At 46.0% G+C, this 21,447-nt stretch overlaps 1 long non-coding RNA gene across 1 annotated transcript; it reads left to right on the top strand.

The window, feature by feature from the left end:
• The first annotated feature begins 3,709 nt into the window (after nucleotides 1-3,709).
• Nucleotides 3,710-12,679, top strand: LOC144669423 (uncharacterized). The gene is made up of 3 exons (XR_013573671.1): nucleotides 3,710-3,842; nucleotides 7,976-8,116; nucleotides 10,784-12,679. It is a non-coding gene; the product is annotated as an uncharacterized LOC144669423 (long non-coding RNA).
• Nucleotides 12,680-21,447: the final 8,768 nt, after the last annotated feature.

Below are 21,447 nucleotides of genomic sequence, written 5' to 3'. Positions count from 1 at the left end.
TGTACCAGTCCTGGAAGTGTTTGATGGGGACGGTGTAGAGGGAGCTTTACTCTGTATCTAACCCCATGCTGTACCTGCCCTGGGAGTGTTTAATGGGGTCAGTGTAGAGGGAGCTTTACTCTGTATCTAACCCCGTGCTGTACCTGCCCTGGGAGTGTTTGGTGGGGACAGTGTAGAGGGAGCTTTACTCTGTATCTAACCCCGTGCTGTACCTGTCCTGGGAGTGTTTGATGGGGACAGTGTAGAGGGAGCTTTACTCTGTATCTAACCCCGTGTTGCACCTGTCCTGGGAGTGTTTGATGGGGAGAGTGTAGAGGGAGTTTTACACTGTATCTAACCCCGTGCTGTACCTGCCCTGGGAGTGTTTGATGGGGACAGTGTAGAGGGAACTTTACTCTGTATCTAACGCCGTGCTGTACCTGTCCTGGGAGTGTTTGATGGGGACAGTGTAGAGGGAGCTTTACTCTGTATCTAACCCTGTGCTGTACCTGTCCTGGGAGTGTTTGATGGGGACAGTGTAACTTGTGCTATACCTGACCTTTGAATGCTTGATATCAAACCTAGGGGAAAGAATAGACTCAATCCTGAAATCTCTTACCTTCAAGATCAGTAAAAAAAAAAGAGGTTTTAAGAATTTAAACACCTGCAACTTGCATGTCTCCAGTTACTGAGAAGCTTTTGTTGAACACGCTGTGTTAGCTTGCTGTGCTGCAATAACCCAGTTCTACCACAGGAGGTCCCTAATGGTTACAAGTTCCTCACAATCCCTGAGGGTACAGATTCTCCTGGTCCCTTTCATAAAATAAACAGGTTGAGGAATTAATTGAAACTTTACATACAGTGATTTGATTGCTTTACAGTTACTTCTCAGGGTATGGGCATCTCTGGCAAGGCTGGAAATTGATGCCCATCCCTAATTGCCCTTGAGAAGGTGGTGGTGAGCTGCCTTCTTGAGCTGCTGCAGTCCCTGTGGTGTAGGTACACCCACTGTGCTGTTAGGGAGGGAGTTCCAGGATTTTAACTCAGCGACAGTGAAGGAACGGCCGATATATTTCCAAGTCAGGATGGTGAGTGGCTTGGAGGGGAACTTGCAGGTGGTGGTGTTCCCATGTATCTGCTGCCCTTGTCCTTCTAGATGGGAAGTTGTGGGTTTGGAAGGTGGGGTCCTTGACCCAGTGAAGGAATTTATATTTATAAAGAGCCTTTCAGAAAGTAAAACATCCCAAAGTGCTTCACAGGAGTGTCAGAAAACAAAATTTGACACTGAGCCACATAAGGAGCTAGGACAGAGGTTAGTTTTAAGGAGCATCTTAAAGGAGGAGCGAGGAGGAGATGTTTAGGGAGGGAATTCCAGAGTTTTGGGGCCTAGGCAGCTGAAAGCACGGCTGCTAATGGAAGAACATGGAGAGACAATATAAAATAAGGGGAACAACTCTAAAGGTTGTGCAGGAGCAGAGGGACCTGGGTGTACATGTGCATAAGTCATTAAAAGTGGCAGGACAGGAGGATAAAGCAGACAGTATCCTAGGCTTTATTAATAGGGGCCTAGAGTACAAGAGGAAGGAGGTTATGCTGAACATATTTAGGGCACTAGTTAGAGCTCAGCTGGAGTATTGTGTACTGTAAAGGAAAGATAAGTTTTTTCCTAATATTAATGTGGGATACTTTAAAGCAGGCTTGTGGGGGCTGTGTTGTGTGTGTATGTTTGCCTGTGTGTGTGTGTGTGTGTCTAGTTAAACTAGAGACTGTCAGACGGTCATTAAAAAGGGTTAGATGTAAACAGGCCTTTTTGAAATGGAGATGGGGTAAGCTAAGAAGAGGTCCCATTAGATACAGTGTGAATGGAATTTGCATTTTTAGATAAGTTGAGAGGTTGTTTGATTTTCAAAGGGATATGATAAGGCAATTTACAACTGGCAAGATAAATAAGGCAAAGTTATTAAGTTTATTTTTCCCGGAAGTGCTGGCCATAAGGACAACATGAAAGATTTTATTTTCTGGGAGAAGTAACTTCCAAGGTTGAAACAATGGGATTTACAGATCAAAAGGGAGGAAATATATTTAAAGAAAGACGGAAAGCTGTGTGGGTGTGGCCGTGTGAGATCTTGAAAGGTGCACTGTGTGAAATGAACTTGTGGAAAAAGCTTCTAGCTACCCATTGGGAAGTTTGCTGTTCCAATAACCAAGGGTTGTGTTAAAAGCCTTTGGAATTCCATTGTCGAGTGAGAGGGAGAGAGAAATACCTCCCTTACAGCAACAGTGGGTGCTTGTTGTAATATTGCTGGATGTTTTATAGATTAAGAATCTATTTGGACTGTTGCCTGAAAGGGGTGTGTAGTTGGGAGTAGTTAAGTAGAAATCTTGTGAGAACTGTTATAAAACTAAATGTAACGGTGTAACTGTAGTCTTGTGTGTTTAAGTTTTCTTTTCTTTTGTTAATAAACATTTTAATTTAATTTTTAAAATCACTAAAGGTGGTAGTGGACTCATTACTTCTGACACAAACCTTCTTGTAATAAATATAAATTGCGAAATCGTTGTGATAGCTGGCCAGGTTTCCCTTTGGGATTTGGTCAGCCTGGCAAGTATCACCTGCCATATCATAACAGTACAGTTCTGGGTCACACACTTGAGGAAGGATGTGAACACATTGGAACGAGTGCAGAAAAGGTTTACAAAAATGGTTCCAGAGATGAGAAACTTCAGTTATGAAGATAGATTGGAGAGGTTGGGACTGTTCTCCTTGGAGAGGAGAAGGCTAAGAGGAGATTTGATAAGGGTATTCAAAATCATTCATGGGGCCTGGACAGAGTCTATGGAGAGAAACTGTTCCTGCTCGTAAAAAGGATTGAGGCGAGAGGGCAGAGATTTAAAGTGGTTTGCAGAAGGAGCAAATGTGATGTGAGAAAAAACTTTTTCACACAGCGAGTGGTTCGGGTCTGGAATGCTCTGCCTGGGAGCGTGGCGGAGGCAGGTTCAAACGAGGCCTTCAAGAGGGCATTACTGTTATGATTATTTAAATATGTACAATGTGCAGGGTTATGGGGAAAAGGCTGGAGAATGGCATAATGCTCATTCGGAGAACTGGTGCAGACACGAGGGGCCGAATGGCCTCCTTCTGCACCTTAACGATTCTGTGATTCTGCGGTAGAGTGGTGAAATCTGCACAAATTGGGACGGTGTGTGAGCCGGAGGCGATGAGTGCTCTGAGGACAATGCTGGCTCTCCCTCCACAGTAGCAGGACCGAGAGAGGAGTGAGGGGATTGGGGTGTCAGCTGTCCGGTGGCTCCTCTTGAGGGGGTGCTCAGCTGATTTATTTTTCGGATTGAGTTACCCCAGGCCTGATTGTTGAGGGGGTGGGAGGCACAGCCCAAGCTGCAGAGCTGACGTGACACTGAATTCCTGGGGGAAGAGTTACATTTACAACTGTGCAGGAAACAACATGGAGGAAGTGAAACTGCACTTTCCCTGATTCAGTGGCTGAGATGCATCTAGTCACGTTCTGCGGTAATTTCAAATTTGCATCAATAATCTATTTTGAAAGTTACATCGTTTCCTTCCACTTCCAAAGACGTAATGAACACGAATGTTGAAAAACTGCATGATTCTGATGAGTCCCAATTTGCGGGACAATGATTCACCTTCCCCGAGCCCAGCAACATTGCAGAATGTGCGCAGAGGAGTTGAGTGACCAAGTATCAGAAAGCGAGTACATTGGCATGCTCAAAGGCTGCTCTCTGCCTGGCGATGTGAACAGCACACACAGGGCAGTCTGAAAACCCAACCTCTACCCCAAAAGCAGCAAAGAGTGAGGACGTGCAGGCTCTGACCCTCAGCTTGTGTAAGTAGTGCAGGAACTGTACATTAAATCTCCATCTGATAGAATTGCCTGCAAGACAATAATCATCACTTCAATGGGCTTCGGTCCTGTCTGTTTGAAAAACCCCAGATGCCAAAGTTCACATTTTTCAAAGCCTCCTGAGGTCTCTGCTCTTCAAACTTCAATCTGTGCCTCCTCTAGCCCCTGAGCAGCCTTCCCGTGACAAAGATTACTTAAGTCTGTATACACTGAACCACTGTTATACCAGTCTGCATGTTCCCACATACAGCAAAGCCTAGACAACATCCAGGCTTGGACTAATAAGTGGCAAATAACATTTGCACCACAGAAGTACCAGATAATGACCGTCTCCAACGAGACATTCAATGGCATTACCATCGCTGAATACCCCACTATCAACATCCTGGGGGTTACCATTGACCAGAAACTGAACTGGACTAGCCATATAAATACTGTGGCTACAAGAGCAGGTCAGAGGCTGGGAATCCTGTGGTGAGTAATTCACCTCCTGACCCCCAAAGCCTGTCCATTATCTGCAAGACACAAGTCAGGAGTGTGATATGGAACACTCCCCACTTGCCTGGATGAGTGCAGCTCCAACAACACTCAAGAAGCTCGACACCATCCGGGACAAAGCAGCCCGCTTGATTAGCACCCCTTCCAAAAACATTCACTCCCTCCACCACCGACGCACAGTAGCAGCAGTGTGTACCGTTTACAAGATGCACTGCAGGAACTCACCAAGACTCCTTAGACAGCACCTTCCAAACCCACGGCCTTTACCATGTAGAAGGACAAGGGCAGCAGATAGATGGGGACACCACCCTCTGCCAGATCCCACCCCCCATCCTGACCTCAGAATACTGTAAAATACCACCGCTCGCGGGGGTTACATCCCTGTGACATCTCCTGATGGGTGAAATCACGAATGGCAAACATACTTTATAATGGGAGTGAATTAGATAAGTTCCAGCCATTCCGATATTTGGCATTTTTAAAGAAAAAGAGACAATAAAAGCTACGGCCGGGATTTTCTGGCTCTACCACGGGCGATGTGGTAACCCAGCCAAAAGCCCATTGACTTCCTGCAGTAAAATCCCACCCCTATGGTTTTGAGTGAATTCAAGACAATTTTACTGCAGAAATGATTTGGGAACACAAGAGTACAAGAACAATGTAAAACTTGTCAATTAAAGAATAACACAAATTACAAATTACAGCACATTGCTGTAGAGTACAGGTACTCTTCTGTACCTGAGAGTGGAGGTAGAGGGATTGGTGGTTGATGCAGATGTTAATGTGGATGAAAGGGACGCTGTTATTGTTGACTGCTTCACCTTTTGTTCCTCAATGTTGTAAAGTTCTCAGTGAAGAGCATTAGCAGCGTCGATCGCTCTATAAAAGGCAAGGACTCTTTCCGAGCTTCTATCCTGGTCTGTCTTCTGTTTTTTTCAAATCTTCGGCCAATCTTAGGAGATAAGCCCTGACCTCTGGCAGAAAGCAATTGGCAAACCAATCTTCAGATAATACTGCTGTAACCCAGGCATTGCTGTTCGCCTTCTGCCATCCTCTTGGTTGTGAATTGAGCCTTCTTAGGCTCTTCTTTCAGCCCCTGCTCCTGTTCCAATCACACAGAATCACAGAAATCACAGAATCACACAGTGCAGAAGAGGCCCTTCGGCCCATCGAGTCGGCACTGACACGTGAGAAACACCTGACCTACCTACCTAATCCCGTTTACCAGCACTTGGCCCATAGCCTTGAATGTTATGACGTGCCAAGTGCTCATCCAGGTACTTTTTAAAGGATGCTTTCATTTAATTTCATCAGTTCAGCCAATTCTTCCTCAGAGAGTTCCTCTTGATCAGTTTGAAGCAACTCCTCTACTTCATCGGTGACCAGGTCTTCAAATGCCTCCCCCCCAACTTGTTTTGCCCAGTCAAACAATCCTGGCCACTTCCGCTTCCCCATTGCGGAGCCCTGTGAAATCATTCACCGCCTCGGGATAAGCTTTTTTCCAGCAGGCATTGATGGTTGAAGCTTTAACTTCATCCCGTGGGCCCTTAGTTGTACCTCCTGCTGTGAGGGTGTTAAATCCCTTCCAGCAATCACGGACTGTGGTTGAGGGCTCTGCTTCCAGAAGGTGAAGGGTGTGGCTGAAGCTTTGTCCGATGTGGTGAGCCTTGAATGAGGCAATGCCCTCCTGGGTCCATTGGCTGGATAAGTGAGGTCGTATTTGGGGATAAAAAGAGAATGTCAACACCTGGTTGGCTCTCTGTGAGCGAGTGTGGATGCCCAGGTGCATTATCGAGGGTTAGCAGGACCTTGAGAGACAAGTTCTTTTCCCTCAGGTAAGCCCTGACCTCCGGCAGAAAGCAATTGGCAAACTGGTCTTCAAATACAACTGCAGTAACCCAGGCATTGCTGTTAGCCTTCCAAAAGGCTGGCAAATTAGAATTAATTTTCCCTTCGAAAGCTCGAGGGTTTTCTGACCTATTAGTTTACATTTAAAACCAGCCGCATTGGCACAGAGCAGGAGTATCAGCCTCTCCTTTGCTGCTTTAAACCCAGGAGCTGTCCTTTCTTCTTTTGAAATGTAGGTCCCATCTGGCATCTTCGTCCAGGACAGGCCAGTTTCGTCTGTGTTGAAGACCTGCTCTGCCGGGTAGCTCCTCTCCTCGGTCTATCCCTGCAGCACCTTGGGGAAACTCTCCTGCAGCTGCCTGGTCAGCCGACGCAGCCTCTCCCACCAACTTCACATTATCCAGCCCGACACCTCTTTTCAAAGCGATCGAGCCATCCGGAACTGGCTGAGAATCCTTTGGAAGTCGAAGGAGAGGCACCTTCTGTACCACCTTCATCATCACAGGGTGACACCAGCACTATCCCCTTTACCACTGTTTGTGTGCTGATACAATTCGAGTGCCTTATTTCGAATGATTAACTGGGACCCTCCAGTGCTGGCACTCTATCCGCACGTTGAGTAACTTCTGCATGTCCTCTAAGTGTGGATCTCTCCTGCTCACATGAGTTAAGTTGACAGTACGACTACCAGAAAACTCCAGCACTGGCCCATACTTTTTTCTTCGGACTGCCTGATGTGCCTGATTGTGGATTTATTCACAGGGTACTCTCTGACCGACAAGGTAGCCCTGGCGGAGAGAGAAGAGCAAAGTTAACGTTTCGAGTCCGTATGACCCTTCTTCAGAGCTCAGACTCGAGGCGTTAACTTTTGTGTTTCTCCCTCCCCAGATGCTGTCAGACCTGCTGAGTTTTTCCAGCATTTTCTGTTTTTGTTTCAGATTTCCAGCATCCGCAGTATTTTGCTTTTGTCTTAAGGCGGCACTTGCACCGTTTCTCAGTCTATCTAAGATCGTGACTTTTTTGTTTAAGTGGCATCGCTTTCCTGGGACATTTTCTGCTTGGCTCTGAATCACTGATTTTTAGTAAAGTGCTGCATTGTACCTGTTGTGCTGAAAATACTGGCCAGGAGTCTCTGCATCCTGTAAATCACCAGCTGCTATTGTGTAGTTAGAGGTGGCACATAGGCAATGCGCACTTTCTACACGGGATATACAACACAGAAGCATTGTATTTTTATGGCCTCTAAATTCAGCCTTTTATTTATTTCGGGACCAGCAAATGTTTAGCTCGGAAGTTTTAAATGTTAAATTGCGGAAGGGCAAAGATTTAGGGTTGTGAGCTGTGGTCGGGTGTACAAACACTTTTGCGCGGGTAAACGAATTCACGATGGAGGGGGTTGTTAACCGGTGGGAGTTGATTGTATATTGTCCGTTCCTTCGCTGTCGCTGGGTCAAAATCCTGGAACTCCCTCCCTAACAGCACTGTGGGTGTACCTACACCACCGGGACTGCAGCGGTTCAAGAAGGCAGCTCACCGCCACCTTCTCAAGGGGCAGTTAGGGATGGCCAACGAATGCCTTGCCAGTGACGTCCACATCCCAATAATGAACTTAAAAAAAAGCCCCTCTATACTGAACGATTATTGCATCAACATGTTTACATGTGGTCAGTGTCTGAAATCCTTGGAACTGGGATATGAGTTGAAATCTATGACTGTCAGCAATGAGCATACTGACACTAATCAATAATCTGTCTTTACTGTTTAAACAGAAGGAGCCACTAAGTATTGACAAGAACCGTCTGAACAGCCTCCCTGTTGACCAAGGCTCGGTGTTATGTTCAGATTCTGGCAGAACAGCAGCAAACAAACCATCATCTGTATCTGGAGTTGAATTCACCCAAATAAACAAGGTGAGTCCACTCCGGCCACACGCCAAAGGATAAAGGCAATACTCAGTAAAAATGCTGGGCCTTGCAGAGCTGCTGATCCTTGTCTGTGCTCTGCTCGGACAGCTCAGTATCTCGGGCAGTGGCAGAGGAAGAGAGTGGTGGTCGAAGCCAGTCAGGACTCCCATTTCTGATCACCGCTGGAACCTGTTGGAATTCTCCTTGCACTAAGTCTGGGTCTGTTGTAGACACGTTGATAGAGACTGATCGCTGCGATTAGTCAATAACTCCATTATTGCTGGGAGTGGGCGAACAAGCTAAATCTTCGGCTTCTTTCCTCCACCAAGTTCCTACCTGTGGGGAGATTGGATGAGGACAAGGATTGGGAACTGGAAATGTAACTCTAGCCATGACATAGTTGACCGGCACTTGCTTTCTGGGCCTGTGCTTGGGGAATGGGGCGATAGAGTCAGGACATCTGCGAGGGAAATGTACAAGTGAAATAAATCATCCTGTTGATTCTGGCTGACTTCCTATTTTAATGAATTAAGTCTTCATCCATTAGCCATAGAGCTCAAGTGAGGCAGTGGCGTAGTGGCAATATCACTGCATTAGTAAGCTGGAGGCCTAGACTAATCCTCTGGGGATATGGGTTCAAATCCCACCACAGTAGTTAATAAATCTGGAATATAAAGCTAGTCTCAGTGACCATGAAACTATCATCAATTGTTGTAAAACCATCTGGTTCACTAATTCCTTTTAGGGAAGGAAACCTGCCATCCTTACCTGGTCTGGCCTACATGTGAGTCCAGACCCACAGCAATGTGGTTGACTCTTCACTGCTCTCTGAAATGGCCGAGCAAACCATTCAGTTCGTGGGCAGTTAGGGATGGGCAGAATTAGGGATGCCCATATCCCATGAAAAAATTACACTCATTTCCTCTTTGATAACCCACCCCCTGGCTGTACTGGTGGTGAATTGAGAGTAGCCAATATTTGGGCTTATGCAGCTGGTCAATGATCTGAGTATGGGATGGAAGACAAATGAACACAGACTGGGATTGGGGTTGTGTTCAGAGTTCTTTCACTCCCTGTGGAAGGTCAGCCTCAGAGCTACGGTGAGTGAGGCATCTTAACCACAGAAAACAGGAGGTTGTGGGGTCGGTGTTGTTAAAGTGTTAAAAGAAGTCCCAATCCTGTCACCACTTCCAACCCACTCACATCTGGACTTTTTAAAAAATTCATTCATGGGATGTGGGCATCACTGGCTAGGCCAGCATTTATTGCCCATCCCTAATTGCCCTTTTTCAGAGGGTATTTAAGAGTCAACCACATTGCTGTGGGTCTGGAGTCACATGTAGGCCAGACCAGGTAAGGACAGCAGATTTCTTCCCCTAAAGGACATTAGTGAACCAGATGGGTTTTTACAACAATCAACAATGGTTTTATGGCCATCATTAGACTTTCAATTCCAGATCTTTATTGAATTCAAATTCCACTATCTGCTGATCTGGGATTCGAACCTGGGTCCCCAGAGCATTACCCTGTGCCTCTGGATTACTGGTCTAGTCACAATACTGCTACATCATCGCCTTCCCCGAGCATCCTTAATAAGGATGGGGTGGTGGATGGGCAGCCAATCCACTCTGTGGATGTGGGTTGACACTTTAAATATTATAATGAGGCTGTAGAGCCTTAGTGTTATTCCAATTTTGAATTTAGCTAGGCCTGGCTTGGTTTTCTGAAACCCGGCAGCTTTACCCAGGGTTGGGCTGCTGAATCCAGTTTGGGCAATGCCCTGCTGTCAGACACCACTCCCCCTTAACCCCCGACCTTTCCCATGAAGCCTCCGCTCCAACACCCACCCGCCACCCCTCCTAATTCCCCCCTCCAACCCAGTATTGGCATATGCCCGGACCCTCCCAGGATTTACCCCATCGCTCAGAATGCCTGCCTCTCCTCTGCCCCCTCGGAACACACCACCCCACCTCTCCCCACCCTCACTGGCATTGACCCATTCTCTGATCCTGGGACCAGTGGAAAACCCTCAGCCTCCCGTCTGTGAATCTGACTGTCAGTGAATGACCCAGATCCTAACAACCCCCATCTATTCTAGGGGCTGGTGTTGCCTAACTCACCAAAATAAACAAGATTGAAACAGTGATAGGTTTATTGAGGCAAAATTTGTGTCTCCACAATGACTTAACATAATGATAACAGGCAGGGGACAAGGATCACAAGATACGGCTGAGATAATGGGATTGAACTTTGTCACAATCCTGAACCTTTGACCTGGGCAAGTGTAAACAATGATGGGTAATAAAATAACACACTGCACCATTTCTGGCAATTGAAATAGAAGCTAATGGAGTTTGAGGCCCACACTTTACACTGCGCACACAGAACAGGGTAACACTGGGCTTGGGTTCACTCAGAAAGGACAGAAGCTGGCCATGCAGAGGCTAAACTGTTACAGAAATGTCCATTACCCTCCGAATGGTCCCCTCACCCAGCGCACCTATCACTGCAGTAGGTAGATAGAGATAGAGATAAGAACCCTAGGTCACAAGTAACAATTTACTCCCATTGGTACTGTGCAGATCTCAATGTTTGCTTCTGTGTATTGACAATACACACTGGTTTAAAGAAATTCCTTCCCTCCTGCCGACTACTATGTCTTATTTTCCTTAGGCAGGTCCTCGGGATCGCGGATGACTGGCTTCCACTCTGGTTCCATGGGTTCTGAGATGGCTGATAAATCCAACGTGTGATCTGCAGATTTTTCCACCTGCAGGGCAGGCGACGCTCGAAGGGTCGGGTAGATGGGTCGTCTGGAGGTTTGTGCGCCCCCTTCCGATGCCTCGACTTTGCCTCTGCACGTTTCCCGATGAAGTCTCTGGACGTGCTGGGTGCCCTCCCGATTGAACCTTCTCCATTTTGGCCGGTCACGAGCCAGGGTTTCCCGTGAGTCAGTGCCAGTGTTGCTCTCTCCAGGGAAGGCTTTGAGGACATCCCAAGGGCGCTTCTGCTGTCCTCCTGGGAGTCTCCTTACCGAGTTCTGAGTAAAGCGGCTGCTTTGGGTCTCTGGCGTCAGGCACATGAGCAACTTGTGCTGTCCAGCGGAACCGATCTACTCTATGTCTCGTATGTGTCTCATTATCAGTTTGTACATGTTCACACAGCAGGTTCAAGAAAGCAGCTCACCAACACCTTCTCAAGGACAACTTGGGATGGGCAACAAATGCTGGCCCTGCCAGTGATGCCCACCTCTTGTGAATGAATTAAAAAAATGGAAGAAAGACCTGAATTTCCATAGCGCCTCTCTCAACCTCAAGATGTCCCAGAGTGCTTTACAGCCAATGCAGTACTTTGGAAATGTAGTCACTGTTGTAATGTAGGAAACGCTGCAGCCAATTTGTGCACAGCAAGCTCCCACAAACGACAATGTGATAGTGATCAAATAATCTGACTTTGTGATGTTGGTTGAGGGATAAACATTAGCCCAGGACATTGGGGAAAACTCACATGTTCTTCAAAATAGCGTTTGGTGATATTTTACATCCACCTGAGAGCAGGTGGGCCTCGGTTTCTCTGACAGTGCAGCATTTGAGCAGGGCTGCACTGGAAGTACCAGGTTAACTGCTGTAGCCTCTGGAGCAGGGCTTAAACCCAAACTAATTATAACTAGAAGACTTGTGCGTAGGTCAGTTCCTCTATGTGTACAGAGTGGGTAAGGGGGAAACAATTCACTCTAGCCTGTTTACATATGGCCTCTGTGTGTCGCTGTATCAGTAAATAGAGAATGGTTCATTCCTGGCTTGGTGAAGAAGTGGTGTAGAGGAACTGCTGGGAGCAGATGTCAAGCCTGGTTCTATAAAAAGAGATGATTTAGCACATATATCTAAACATTTAACATGCGCGCTACCACATATTTATACAAATATAAATACAAATGCAAGGACATACAACTGCATATGGATGGACACAGACATAGATGTACACACATGTATGGGCATAGACACATATACATAGGCACACACAGACATAGACAAGGATGAACACACTTGTGTACCCATTTTAATGGCTGCATTTTCTGATGGTTAAACCAGTACCTATCTGGAACAAGTGTTATAGTTAATATTGCAGTCACCTTGACTCAGTTTTCTGGTTGAAAATGTGATTGAAATCCTATCATGAATCACAGTGCAAATATAATTTACTGATTAGATTAACCTTTGGAAATTTACCTTTGAACCTTCACTTTTATTGACACAGGCCATTAATTTCAACTTTATCCATTCGAAGCAATCTAAATTGTTCATTACTTTCTCAATCTTTTCCCAAAGCTCAACTAAAATAATATGTTACTTGTTATTCTTATAAACTGTTGCTGTTGGGAAAGTTCATCAGGCTGGTACTTACAGTGCTGAGCCAGTAGATTACAGCTCAAGGCTATAGTTCTTGTTGTGTTGCTACTAATGTTTGGGAACAACTTTCCAAATAGTGGCAGAAATTGCCCTCAGTGTTAAGCTGCCACTGACATTCCTTTTCTTTTCCTTTATCCTTTCATGGGATGTGGGCGTCGCTGGCAAGGTCAGCATTTGTCACCCATCATGTGGGCGTCGCTGGCAAGGTCAGCATTTGTCACCCATCCCTAACTGCGCTCGAACTGAGTGGATTGCTAGGCCATTTCAGGGGACAGTTACCACATTGCTGTGGGTCTGGAGTCACATATAGGCCAGACCAGGTAAGATTGGCAGATTTCCTTCCCTAAAGGACGCTAGTGGAACCAGATGGGTTTTTACAGCAATGGTCACCATGACTGAGACTGGCTTTATATTCCAGATTTATTAATTGATTTGAACCCATGTGCACAGGCCATTAGCCTTGACCTGTGGATTACTAGTTCAGTGACATTACCATTATACCATCATCTCCCTTTGACCCGGAACATGCACTCTCATGGAGCAGGAAGAGACCAGGCCATTAGAAATTAGAGAAAAAAGCAAAATACTGCGGATGCTGGAAATCTGAAACAAAAACAGAAAATGCTGGAAAAACTCAGCAGGTCTAACAGCATCTGCGGAGAGAAAAACAGAGTTAACGTTTTGCGTTCTTATGACTCTGAAGAAGCTCTGAAGAGGACTGTTTTTCTCTCCACAGATGCTGTTAGACCTGCTGAGTTTTTTCAGCATTTTCTGAATTTTTTTATTAGAAAAAGAATGTGTCTGTGTGTGGGAGAGAGAGAGAGAGAGAGAAAGAGACATGAGAGGGAGTAGGGAAATAATGACAAGAGAGCAGAGTGGCAAGGAGAGCAGCGTTAGGAATTGAGAAGCAAAGGGCGGGTCAAGAGAGAGGTAATGAGAGACTAAATCAGGGAGAAACAGTGATGAGAGAATGTAGAATCCCAACGGACCTATGATTATTAACTTCAAAATAGTTAAATGCACTCTTTCTAAAATAGCGCAAACTGGGTCAAGAAATAGGCCACATTTATGCCATTTACATATTTTCAGCAGGGCTATAAGGATGTACATTAGCTATAGTGAGAGTTGTGGAGCAGGTTTAGAATAGTGAGGGACACCTAACAAAGAGGAGCATGTGCAGCGAGGGGCTTGAGTAATGTTCACTTTAAGGTCCGTGTATATGTTACCACACAGCAGTCAGGAATGTACCACACACTAAGATAAACAGACTGCTCAGAAATTTGTGTAAGTTCAGTGACTTTTAAAATGTAAGTTGCCCGTGGATGTAGAAGTAGGTGCCCAGAGGATTTTGTAACTCAACAGAGAAAATTTAGAGGGAACATTGGTCATCAGGCGCATGTCACGCGGAATATATCTTTGTTGATTGTTCCCAACCAGGACTCTGTGTCAGTGATATTATCTTTAATTTTGCTAATTCAGTTCCCTCACGTTGCTGAGTCACTCTCAATCATACATCATTAGAGTTGCAATGTCACATTGTTGACATGCCGGGAAAGTTTCATTAGATTTGGCAATTCTTGAAGCATCATCAGCGCAATTGCTTTAAAGTGACTTTGCAAATTCTTTAGATGCCAAACTGTGGACAACTCCATGCTGCGTTTACGATACCACAAAGGCACAGAGACCTGTACAAACTGTCCCTCAGATGGCAAAGTTGAATTAACCGGCACTGTTGGAACTGCAGGGACGTCATCATGACTGTGTTTCTTCTGATGTTGACATCTCACAGTACCGGACAACGAGGATCCAGGGCAGACAGTTTTCTCCTCTGCCCAAAGATAAAAGCAAAAAACTGCGGATGCTGGAAATCGAAAACTAAAACAAAAATACCTGGAAAAACTCAGCAGGTCTGGCAGCATCTGCGGAGAGGAACACAGTTAACGTTTCGAGTCCGCATGACTCTTCAACAGAACTAAGGAAAAATAGAAAAGGGGTGAAATATAAGCTGGTTTAAGGGGGGTGGGACAGGTAGAGCTGGATAAAGGGCCAGTGATAGGTGGAGATGGCCAAAAGATGTCATAGACAAAAGGACAAAGAGGTGTTGAAGGTGGTGATATTATCCAAAGGAATGTGCTAATTAAGGGTAGAAAGCAGGACAAGCAAGGTACAGATAGCCCTAGTGGGGGTGGGGTGGGGTGAAGGAATCTAAAAAGGCTAAAAGGTAGAGATAAAACAATGGATGGAAATACATTTAAAAATAATGGAAATAGGTGTTCCGACTAGGCACTTTACAGCCTTCCGGACTGAATATTGAGTTCAACAATTTTAGATCATGAACTCTCTCCTCCATCCCCACCCCCTTTCTGTTTATCCCCCTCGTTTTTGTTTTTTCCAGATTTTTCTTTTCCCACCTATTTCTATTATTTTTAAATGTATTTCCATCCATTGTTTTATCTCTACCTTTTAGCCTTTTTAGATTCCTTCACCCCACCCCACCCCCACTAGGGCTATCTGTACCTTGCTCGTCCTGCTTTCTACCCTTAATTAGCACATTCCTTTAGATAATATCACCACCTTCAACACCGCTTTGTCCTTTTGTCTGTGACATCTTTTGGTTATCTCCACCTATCACTGGCCCTCTATCCAGCTCTTCTTGTCCCAACCCTCCCCTTAAACCAGCTTATATTTCACCCCTTTTCTATTTTTACTTAGTTCTGTTGAAGGGTCATTCGGACTCGAAACGTCAACTGTGTTCCTCTCCGCAGATGCTGCCAGACCTGCTGAGTTTTACCAGGTATTTTTGTTTCTGTTTTTGTTTTGGATTTCCAGCATCCGCAGTTCTTTGCTTTTATCTCTGTATGTAATCACAAGCCATATCCAGCCTCGAGGCGATAAGATGGGATGGGTGTAGAAGGTGAACTGTGAACAGCCTTTCATAAAATCTTCCATTTTTGTGCAACAGATTTTTGCTATTGTATATCATCAGAGACAGACTGTCTAAAAACGACGTCAGGGATGAGTCATTGCAGGTTGCCAGTAACTGTCAACACTGACTGTGCAGCTTTTGTGTCAGCTCCTGCTGGTGTACAGAACACAGTGTTAAAACAGGCATGTTTGTTTCAGAGTCAGCTCCTGTGTGCAGTATGTCGATTAAAGGGGAACAATTTCCTCCCGTATAGTCCTGTACATCTCATGTGCGTGTGTCTGTGTCTGTGTACATGCTTGAGTGTGTGCATGTGCTTATATGTGTGTGTGTATGTGCTTGTATGTGTGTATATGTGCTTGTGTGTGTGTGTATGTCTTTGTGTATGTGCTTGTGTGTATGTGAGTGTGTATGTGCATGTTTGTGTGTTCGTGATAAGTCTTGAACATGTAGTTAGGCTATTGTTAGGCCACAGCTACGGTACTGTGTACAGTTCTAGTTCCTGCTCCACAGGGAGGACATGATGGCATTAGACAGGGTACATGGGAGATTTGCAGAGGGTCAGGAATTGGAGAATCTGACTATGAGGAAAGATTGGAGAGGCAGGGGTCACTTTCTTTGGCAGAGAGGAGGCTGGGGGAGAGATCTAATTGAAGAGTATAAAATTATAAGTGATCTAGATGGTAGCGGATAGGAAGGTTCTATTTCTATGAGCAAGGAGATCAATCATCAGGGGCCATAGATTTAAAGTAACTGATAGAAGCCTTAGGGGAGAGTTGAGAATTTTTTCACCCAGAGGGTAGTGACTGAGTCAAGAAGTTACTGCCTGAAAGCTTAGGCTAATGGCTGCAGAACCTCTCAACCCTCGTACAGTTCCTGCCTGTCTCAGTGTCAGCTCTCGAGAGGGAAAAAGGGAACAATTCCACCACCATCTAGTACCATACACTCACATGTGGCTGACAGTTCCCTGTACGTATGCAGTGCACATCATGTAAAAGGGAACCGTTCTCTGTCACAGAATCACAGAATCTCACAGTGCAGAAGAGGCCCTTCGGCCCATCGAGTCTGCACCGACACGTGAGAAACACCTGACCTACCTACCTAATCCCATTTACCAGCACTTGGCCCACAGCCTTGAATGTTATGATGTGCCAAGTGCTCATCCAGGTACTTTTTAAAGGATGTGAGGCAACCCGCCTCCACCACCCTCCCAGGCAGTGCATTCCAGACCCTTCATCATCCTCTAGGTAAAAAAGTTTTTCCTCACATCCCCCCTAAACCTCCTGCCCCTCACCTTGAACATGTGTCCCCTCGTGACTGACCCTTCAACTAAGGGGAACAGCTGCTCCCTATCCACCCTGTCCATGCCCCTCGTAATCTTGTACACCTGCACACCTCTGTCATTGGAACCGTATGACTCATGCGTGTTCCTATGACGTCTCCTACATTTGTAGCACACAGACTGTAAAAAGGAACAACAACTTGCATTTATATAGCACCTTTAACATGGTTAACAATGCCTCATGGTGATTCCCAGGAGCGATTATCAAACTAGAGCCATGTAAAGAGATATTAGGATAAGTGACCAAAAACTTGGTCATAGAGGTAGGCTGAGATAAAGCAGCCCCGCATGATTGGCACCCCATCCACAAATATTCACTCCCTCCACCACCACAATAGCAGCAGTGTGTGTACCATCTACAGGATGAACTGCAGCAACACACCAAGTCTTCTTAGACCCCACCTTCCAAACCCATGATCACTACCATCTAAAAGGACAAGGGCAGCAGATAGATGGGAACACCACCACCTGGAAGTTCCCCTCCAAGCCACTCACCATCCTGACTTGGAAATATATCGGCCGTACCCTTCACTGTCACTGGGTCAAAATCCTGGAACGCCCTCCCTAACTGCACAGTGGGTGTACCTACACCACAGGGACTGCAGCGGTTCAAGAAGGCAGCTCACCACCACCTTCTCAAGGGCAACTAGGGATGGGCAATAAATGCTGGTCTAGCCAGCGAAGCCCAAATCCCATGGATGAATTTTTTTAAAATTCCAGAGCTTAGGATTCAGGCCGCCGATAAGTCATACATAAGAAAGAAATTGCATTTATATGGCACCTGTCACATTCTCAGGACACCCCAAAGCACTTCATGAACTCCTATTTCAGTATTCTCACTGTTATTTCGAAGGCGAATTCAGCGGGCACTTGTACGCACAGCAGGATCCCACAAGCAGGTCAGGTTGGCGGACACAAGCCAGCCCAGCAAACGGCGACTTAATATGGCCTTTCTCATCCAAGTTAGACTGATAGTTTCAGGATGCGTGATGAACAATAGCAGCTGATGTCTGGCGACTGTCCAGTCAGTGCCGGGAAAGAAAGTGATGTCACCATGACTCAGCCAGGAAGCCAAATGGGCTCAAGCTCCACTCCAGGACTTGCATGCCTAACACATGCTGATGCAGTACTGAGGGAGAACTAAAGTTAAAATAGTGCGGATGCCGAAAATCTGAAACAAGAACAGAAAATGCTGGAAACACCGGCTGAGTCAGGCGCCATCTATGTAGAGGAGGAATGGTGACCTTTCGGTTCTTACGAAAGGTTGGAATGTTAACCCTACTTTTCCTCCCTTCGCTGATGCTGCTTGACCCGCCAAGCGCCCCCAGGATGACCTATGTTTATTTCAGCACTGGCGGATTGTCAGGTTGAGGGATTGTGTGAGATGTTCAACCGACATATTGTCTGTGAGCTTTGCAGGAAAAAAGAGACATGCTGTTGAAGTTTTTCATCCTGCACTCATCAGGACAAATGCAAGAAGGCCAAATTTCAAAGGAAACAACAATTTATACTGCACGAGTAAAGGGTGCTGATTGGTTGGCAAGTCACCTCTGATTGGTCGAGGCATTGCCATGGAGAATGCACCAAAGCGTTTGTTTAATTCAAAGAAGGCGCAATGCCTGAACACATTCCTTTTGCCTGCAGAGGACATATGAATATATGTAGCTTCTAGCAAGTGTAAGCGAGCCACGTTGTGAGCCCGGCTGATAAACTTAAATTGGTTATTAGTGTAATTCTTAGCACACTCAGGATTGTTCAGCAAGTGCTGTCACACAGTCACATCCAATAAGACCATCTTAGACATCACGTTCTGAAACCAAAACAAGAATAGCTGGAAAGACTCAGCAGGTCTGATAGCATCTGTGCAGAGGAAGACAGAGTTAACGTTTCGAGTCCGTATGACTCTTCATCAGAACTAAAGAGAAAAAAAATCACGCTCTGAGTTTGGCAGGCAGGGGCTGGTTGAGTACAGTCAGTATTCTGCCTATCGCAAACACTCAATGCTCAAGTTCTGTACCACCAAGTGCCTATTGTCTGTGAGGGCTTTGTTGAGACAGGGAGGTTGGAATCACTGAAGAATAGTAGACGCCATTTTGTTTAACTCAAGTAAGAAGATCGGCTGATATGGCACATTCTTTACCGGGATGGTCTGAGGACTCTCCGCTTCTTCCTCGAACAGAGGCCCGAACAATCCCCATCCACCACTACTCTCCTCCGTCTGGCTGAACTTGTTCTCACACTGAACAATTTCTCCTTAAACTCCTCTAACTTCCTCCAAATAAAAGGTGTGGCTATGGGTACCTGCATGGGCCCCAGCTATGCCTGTCTCTTTATGGGGTATGTGGAACATTCCTTGTTCCAGTCCTACTCCGGCCCCCTCCCACAACTCTTTCTCCGGTACATCGATGATTACTTTGGTGCTGCATCATGCTCTCGTCTGGACCTGGAAAAATTTATTAATTTTGCTTCCAATCTCCACCCCTCCATCATTTTCACATGGTTCATCTCTGACACTTCCCTTCCTTGACCTCTCTGTCTCAATTTCTGGTGATAGACTGTCCATCAGTATCCTTTACAAGCCTACCGACTCCCACAGCTACCTCGACTACAGCTCCTCACACCCCGCTTCCTGTAAGGACTCCATCCCATTCTCTCAGTTCCTTCGCCTCCATCGCATCTATTCTGATGATGCCACTTTCCAAAAAAGTTCCTCTGACACGTCCTCCTTCTTCCTTAACCAAGGTTTTCCACCCACGGTGGTTGACAGGGCCCTCAACCGTGTCCGGCCCATCTCCCGCGCATCTGCCCTCACACCTTCCTCTCCCTCCCAGAACCATGATAGGGTCCCCCTTGTCCTCACTTATCACCCCATCAGCCTCCGCATTCAAAGGATCATCCTCCACCATTTCCGCCAACTCCAGCATGATGCCACCACCAAACACATCTTCCCTTCACCCCCCCCGGCGGCTTTCCGCAGGGATCGTTCCCTCCGGGACACCCTGGTCTACTCCTCCATCACCCCCTACACCTCAACCCCTTCCCACGGCACCTTCCCATGTAACCGCAGAAGGTGCAACACCTGCCCCTTTACTTCCCCCCTCCTCACCGTCCAAGGGCCCAAACACTCCTTTCAAGTGAAGCAGCATTTCATTTGCTTTTCCCTCAATTTAGTCTACTGCATTCGCTGCTCCAAATGCGGTTTTCTCTACATTGGAGAGACCAAATGCAGACTGGGTGACAGCTTTGCAGAACACCTTCGGTCTGTCCGCAAGCATGACCCAGACCTCCCTGTCGCTTGCCATTTCAACACTCCACCCTGCTCTCATGCCCACATGTCCGCCCTCGGCCTGCTGCAATGTTCCAGTGAAGCCCAACGCAAACTGGAGGAGCAGCACCTCATCTTCCGACTAGGCACTTTACAGCCTTCCGGACTGAATATTGAGTTCAACAACTTCAGATCATGAACTCTCTCCTCCATCCCCACCCCCTTTCCAATCCCCCCCCTTTTTTTCCAATAATTTATATAGATTTTTCTTTTCCCACCTATTTCCATTATTTTTAAATGTATTTCCATCCATTGTTTTATCTCTACCTTTTAGCCTATTTCGATCCCTTCCCCCCACCCCACCCCCACTAGGGCCATCTGTACCTTGCTTGTCCTGCTTTCTACCCTTAATGTCACCTATTAGCACATTCCTTAGATAATATCACCACCTTCAACACCTCTTTGCCCTTTTGTCTGTGACATCTTTTGGTTATCTCCACCTCTCACTGGCCCTTTATCCAGCTCTACCTGTCCCACCCCCCCCCCCCTTAAACCAGCTTATATTTCACCTCTCTTCTATTTTTCCTTAGTTCTGTTGAAGAGTCATACGGACTCGAAACGTTAACTGCGTTCCTCTCCGCAGATGCTGCCAGACCTGCTGAGTTTTTCCAGGTATTTTTATTGTTGTTTTGGCACATTCTTTATTTGTTTTATGTGATGATATATGGCACAGAGTCTGATTATGACATCTGTTCTGTATCAAAAGCAGAAAATGCTGGAAAAACTCAGCAGGTCTGGCAGCATCTGTGGAGAGAGGAACAGAGTTAACATTTCGAGTCCGTATGACTCTTCTTCAGAGCTGCGATACTGCCAGACCTGCCGAGTTTTTCTAGCATTTCTTGTTTTTAATTTCAGATTTCCAGTATCCACAGTATTTTGCTTTTATCTACTCTGTATCTTTAGCGTATTGCGAAATAAAGGAAAATGGGCCTCAGTTTAACAACTCGTTAGAAATGAGATAAAATAACCAGTTAATCTGTTTTGGGTGATGTTGATTCAGGGATGGATGTTGGCCAGGGCGCTGTTAAGAGTACCCTGCTCTTTCTTTTCATAGTGCCATGGGGATCTTTTACATCCTGAACATGCAAACAGGACCTTGGATTAACATTTCAGCCAAATGATGGCACCTCTGACAATACAGCGCTCCCTCCGTACTGCACCGGAGAGTAGGCTTAGGTTGCGTGCTCATGTCCTCGAGTCATGTTGGAACTCATGATCTTATGACTCCCTGATAGGAACCACTGAGACATGCTGACAGCTCTTTATTTCTCAACACTGGCTGGACAGTAGTCTTCCAGTAGCTGATATCATTTATCTTGAACTCTGAAAATTATAGAC

The sequence above is a fragment of the Cetorhinus maximus genome, chromosome 29 (assembly GCF_964194155.1).
Source record: "Cetorhinus maximus chromosome 29, sCetMax3.hap1.1, whole genome shotgun sequence".
NCBI classification, from domain to species: Eukaryota; Metazoa; Chordata; class Chondrichthyes; order Lamniformes; family Cetorhinidae; genus Cetorhinus; species Cetorhinus maximus.
The sequence above is the reverse complement of the archived record's forward strand: the minus strand, read 5'-3'. Positions and strand labels throughout refer to the sequence as shown.